General features: G+C 38.9%; 1 long non-coding RNA gene across 2 annotated transcripts; it reads left to right on the top strand.

The window, feature by feature from the left end:
• The first annotated feature begins 3,342 nt into the window (after positions 1 to 3,342).
• LOC143413074 (uncharacterized) lies at positions 3,343 to 5,395 on the top strand. Of its 2 annotated transcripts, none has more exons than XR_013093634.1 (3): positions 3,343 to 3,462; positions 4,974 to 5,028; positions 5,285 to 5,395. It is a non-coding gene; the product is annotated as an uncharacterized LOC143413074 (long non-coding RNA). The 2 variants fall into 2 exon arrangements; XR_013093633.1 differs by lacking the exon at positions 3,343 to 3,462 and adding an exon at positions 3,632 to 3,812.
• The last annotated feature ends 290 nt before the right edge of the window (positions 5,396 to 5,685 follow it).

Genomic DNA, 5,685 nt, shown 5'->3' with positions numbered 1-5,685 from the left:
TGTTTATTTATTTATTTTTGGTGCTGCATCAGTCAGCACATATGTCTACAAATGACACATTGGTGTATACTTGTGTCACTCAAAGGTTACCCCTGTGCTAGAGGATAGACTATTAACATTAGGTATGTGCTAACAAAGTCCCCCAAAAGTAGACTCTAAGAACTTTGAAAGATACTGTGATGTGCAGACAAGCAAAAGTGGACTTCCTCCAAAAGTCCTAAGAGGCTCCTCTCGTCCAAAAGCTCCTTTACACAAAAGATGAAGACATGATGGGTAAGGTGGGGAAAGGACATATAGGACAACAGTGAGGAAGTAGAGGTGTTGGAACAATGAAGGTGAAGAGAAAATGTGAGACAAAGTTAAGAGTAAGAGAAGATGGAGGACATGAGGAATAGGAGTAGGAAGAAAAGAGGGAGGGGAGTAGTGGAAAGAAACAACTAGGTCGGGGAGGGGAAGGGGTTTAGGAGAGTGAAGAGCAGAGGAGCCAGGGGTGAAAAAAAAGTAGGATAAAAAAATAAGACAAGGTGAGGAAGATCAGGACGTGAGGAGGAAGCTGAAGGTTAAGAAAGAAAGAGGCTGATGACTAGTTTTTTGAAGAGGGAAGATGCCAAGAAAATGATGAACTGAAAAAAGCAGCGATAAGGAGACAGTGGAGCAAAAGCAGGAGGTTGGGAGTTAAAAAAATAGAGGGAGGTGAAGAGGAAAAAGGGAATGAGACGAATAAAGTGTAGGATTCAGTGAAGAAGAGGAGGAAGTGAGGAAAAGGAGGAGGTGGGTGTCGGGAGTCAGAGTCACTTTCATCACAAAAATTTGTCGTGTTGATCGGAGGTGCGAACCCAGCAAAACTGACAAATCTCTCTCACAAACCTGTCGGAAAAGCGACGTGTGTGTGCATATAAGTTACACCCAAGGGGACAGTCAACCTTTCCAGCAAACCGTTTTTATCAGCTTCTTGTTTGGACTCATATTCCCACAACATGATCTGCTGTTATTCAGCTCCTCAGTAACATGGTGCTGGGACAACACTAACGTCAGATTTACTGCAGTATCCATCAGTGTTTTGGATCAGATGTAGGATCAGGCAGCTGCATTTTCCCGTCTGTCGATTGTGCTACTTAAAACCAAATTTACCAATAAAAAACACTGAATAATAATAATAATGGTTACATGGTAACCAATATGGTATTTTGGTAATATCTATATCACGTAATGTGGATTAGTGTTTTGCAATTTCGCATATTATGGTATTGATCCGATACCGATACCAAGTAATATCGATACCAATACCGATACAATCCAATACCAACGCTGGCACTGGTATCGGATCGATACTTTGTTTCTTTGTTTTCCAAAAAAACCCTCACTTTCAAAATACATGGATAGCTGAAAAAGTTTTTTTTAAACTTTCTTAACTAATTATTGTGGAAAGTAAAAATTTGATTGAAAAGTTACAGCATCTCACGTCTCTGTGAGACCTGGACTGTAAACGTGCTTTGGGTCAGGTTTTATTGTGCTATAGGCTATAAATAAAATAAACATGACACTCAACACAAAAATGCTCAGACACTTTTCATACAACCCTTTTTGTGTTTGAGGGATATTTTTCATTTCCAAAAACATAAAATAAGAAAATGTATTATTTAACACAGTGCAGTGGTCTACAAACTGAACTTAGAGGGTCTTGCTAGTATCGAGCTGATATCAATACTGTCGTTACTGTATCGATACTATCGATATTTGAATCGATCCGTGTACCTTTTATGCACACCATCTGTTGTTAAAGTTAAAAGTTCAGCTCAGAGCAGCCTTTAAAACTTTCACTAGGAAGTACGAACTTAGGCTTAGCAGTAAGAAAACACAGCTCTGACACAGGAGCAGGACAGTGGACATTAAATAGCAGTAGTGACATCAATGAAGTAAAATTATACTTACGGGTTCTGTGGACTTTAAAGCACACATGAGCCCATATTTGAAGTGAAAGCTTGGTCCACACTCCTGTGAAGGGTACATGGACTCACCCTAGTGATGTAGAGGGTGATTAGCTCAGAGAGGAGCCGCTTCCTCTCTTCACCTTGAAAGGAGCGCGCAAAGGCCCCAGTTACACAGAACTAAAGACCAGTTAGCAGCTGCCTGGCAACCACCAGTCGTTAGTGAAAAATGAATATTCCCCTGACCGCTGACACGTTTCAAAAGTTGTCCTTTTGAAAGTTGTTGGAACAACTCTTACTTTAAAGGTAATGTTCTCCGTTTCCGGTTTACATCACAGTTTTTCAAGTGTCACTCAGGGTCTATCATCTAGCATTTTCCAAGTAAACTGTGGGCGACACAGTAAACTTGTATTTATAATAGAATACAGAAAACATATCAATTATTTCACCTGAGAAAATGTTAACATTTCATGAAAAATATTACCTCATTATTTTTTTGAATAATTGGATTGCAGCAATGCGTCAAAAAAAAGTTGGCACAGGTGCAACAAAAGGTTGGAAAAGTAAGTGGTACTGCAAAGAAACAGCTGGAGGAACATTTTGAAACCAATGAGTTAAATTAGCACCAGGTCAGAATATCTTAGAGAGGCTTAAATTCCCACAAGTAACGAGTGGGAATGGGTTTGACTAGTCTGCAAAACACTACATGAATTTATGGAAGAATATCAGAATCAGCTCTTCAGTGTAAAAGTGTGAAGACTTCTGGAGAAATCTCTAAAATTTAATTATGGATGTCCGTCATTTATGGGTGATGGTAATCACTGCATGAGCTCAGAAACACTTTTCAAAATCACTGTCTGTGAACACAAATCACCGTGCCAACCACAAACGCAGCTTAAAGCTCCATCATGCAAAGAACATAATCCAGAAACACTGTCGGCTCATCTAAAGAGCAGAGAGACCATTCACCTTGTTTACAGCTCTGTGATGATGTGAGGCTCCATTTGAGCCCATGGAACTGGTAGTCTGCACATCTAGAAATGCACCATCAGTACTGCATGGTATATAGAGGTTTTTATCCTAACATAGGTTTTCATCCTATGCTCCCATCCTGATGACAACTTGTTCAGGGAAGGCTTTACATATTTCAGCAAGACATATGTTAAACAGCATGCACTGTAATCCCTAACAGTTGTTCTAGCTCATAACTAATAAGCTCATAACACTCAAATGTCGTTTTGTAGTTGAGCAAACTATAAAGTATTAAGCTCTGTTGGCTTTTATGCAGCTTTAATTGAATAGGGCTCAATATTTTTTAGCTAAATTTTTTGGAACGCTCAAAAAGTTTAAGAAGCATATATTAATGACGTTCTGGTGGGTGGAGTCTTGTCGCTCCCTCAGGAAAGCTTAGTTAGCCATCTTGAATTTACCTTGATACGGGGAAGTTTTGGCCAGCCCGTGTGGATTAAGAGTCCCCAACTTCAACCCACCACGACCACCACCTTATTTTTTTTCATCAACTGCCCTAAATTTGGTAAGTCTAACGTGTTTTTGTTTTGTTTAAATTTAATTTCGATAAACATTCTTTTTTATTTTTTACTGAAAATATATTTGTACTTTGTGCACAGTGAATGTTTGTTATAAATGAATTCGAATCCAAGTAATTGTAATTTTAGAAGTTTTCTAATGTGACAAATACGTAATGTTATTTCAAATTAGAATGATGTAACGTTTTGGCGGTTTTCCGTGGGGGACAACATTTCCCATAATGCATTGTATTCTTGCCCGGGAAGTTGACGGTGGCAGTTCTAGCTCCATGCATTTGAACTTTCTACTAAAACTTTCCACTGGTTGTCGTATTCGCCGGTAATGTACGTGCGTATTGTGAGTATACTTATTTCAAGTGTCCGTGTCCGTGTTACACAGTCAGTAGTTTACGCTGTTGAGCTGTGTGTGTGTGCTAGCATGAAGCGAACAATAATAAACAACATGAGTGTGTTATCATGATGGTAATTAGACACGTTTGTATTTTTTCGTAGTCTCAAATGTGTGGTTGTGAGATAATCTCGAAATCCTTTTAACAGTTTAGAGGGGTATTCCACTAAGCGAGCTCTACAAGTCAAGGCTTGCGGAAAAATGCATCGCCTGATTCAGCCTAACATTATACACTGGTCGAACTCGGTGCTACGAACGAAGTTCAGCTAAATTGTTCGCGCTAATTCGACAAGGCTCAACCAGCCAGACTGAGGCGCCTCCTTGACACCTTTAAGCCAGACCCTATCGATCTTTGCTAGATAAATTGAAATGAAATGAAAATAAAGAGCCGCGTTCTGCTCCCAGGCTAAGAAAGAATCATTGATGCAGACTGTGCGGATCACAAATACTCCCTAACCTGTAAGGCTGGGGTGTCCAAACTTTTTTCACTGAGGGCTACTTAATAGAAATTAGGTAAATAACCTTAACTTTAGTGTATTAAAGTGTATTAAAGATCACAAAATCACTTAAAAGTGGTCGAATATGTTATATTGTTGAATATAATTAAAGACAAAACTGCTTTCATCACAGCTTTCCATAAATGGATCTTTATTGATTCATTCAGAAAAAGCTTTGGTAGCTTATTTTCAGAACAGCAGCCTCAGATTTCTTCTTAGACAGAAGATTTACAGCACAGAGAAAAAACAATAAAAGGGAAAATAGGACGGGTAAATTTCAAGTTTGTTATTTAAGTTATTAAGCTTAGCAACACACTTATCAACATTAGTTTGAAACGGTTAACATTAACAGACTGAACTGGACTTAATAACAGGAGTGCATATAATCTTAGTAAATTATTGTGGTGAGTATCAGCTGCGCTGGGTATGTAAATCGGGCCATCCAGCTGCGGTGCTGATTCGACGTCACTCGTGCCAAAAATCCGGACAAATGTCACTTGATCAAGGAGCAGATCTGCATCAGATGAGATCAGCTGACTACTTGTGTGTGTGTGCTGTGCAAAAAATGTTTTTGAACATTAATAAGTCGTCTTTGTGCACATATTGTTTACAGATATCAGACTGCAAAGAGCGCTACAGAGAGTCAACATTTCACCAGTTGTCAGTGGGTGAGTTTTATAATTTGTGTCCCAATTTAAATAAAAAATAAATACAAAGAAACTAGAGAATTTTGCCTTGAATTATTCAAAAATTTTAGATTTTTTTTGGGTTACCCTTCTAGATTGACAGGTTTAGCCCGTTACACAAAAAGTTTGGACACCCCTGATCTATAACAATGACAATCAGAACATGGCTATCCAACACTTTGTTTTTACTCTGGATTTGTGTAAATACTATTCTAATAGATATTGTGTGTTCATCTAGGAACAGCATGATGTAAATACAAGACGGGCCCTCGTCCTTCGTGCACTTCCTGTGTACCTGCGTGAAGATGCCTCCACGTTATTCAGGACTTGTGATGTAAGTGTACTGGCCTCAGCATCAACCATATGACATCGCTCAGAACTCAAGGAGAACCAGGGTGTACAGTGGGGCAAAAAAGTATTTAGTCAGCCACCGATTGTGCAAGTTCCCCCACTTAAAAAAATGACAGAGGTCAGTAATTTGCACCAGAGGTACACTTCAACTGTGAGAGACAGAATGTGAAAAAAAATCCATGAATTCACATGGTAGGATTTGTAAAGAATTTATTCGTAAATTAGGGTGGAAAATAAGTATTTGGTCACCTCAAACAAGGAAAATCTCTGGCTCTCACAGACCTGTAA

This window comes from Maylandia zebra, linkage group LG16 (assembly GCF_041146795.1).
Source record: "Maylandia zebra isolate NMK-2024a linkage group LG16, Mzebra_GT3a, whole genome shotgun sequence".
NCBI lineage: Eukaryota > Metazoa > Chordata > Actinopteri > Cichliformes > Cichlidae > Maylandia > Maylandia zebra.
Note: the sequence above shows the minus strand (reverse complement) of the source record. Positions and strands in the feature narration are given on the sequence as shown.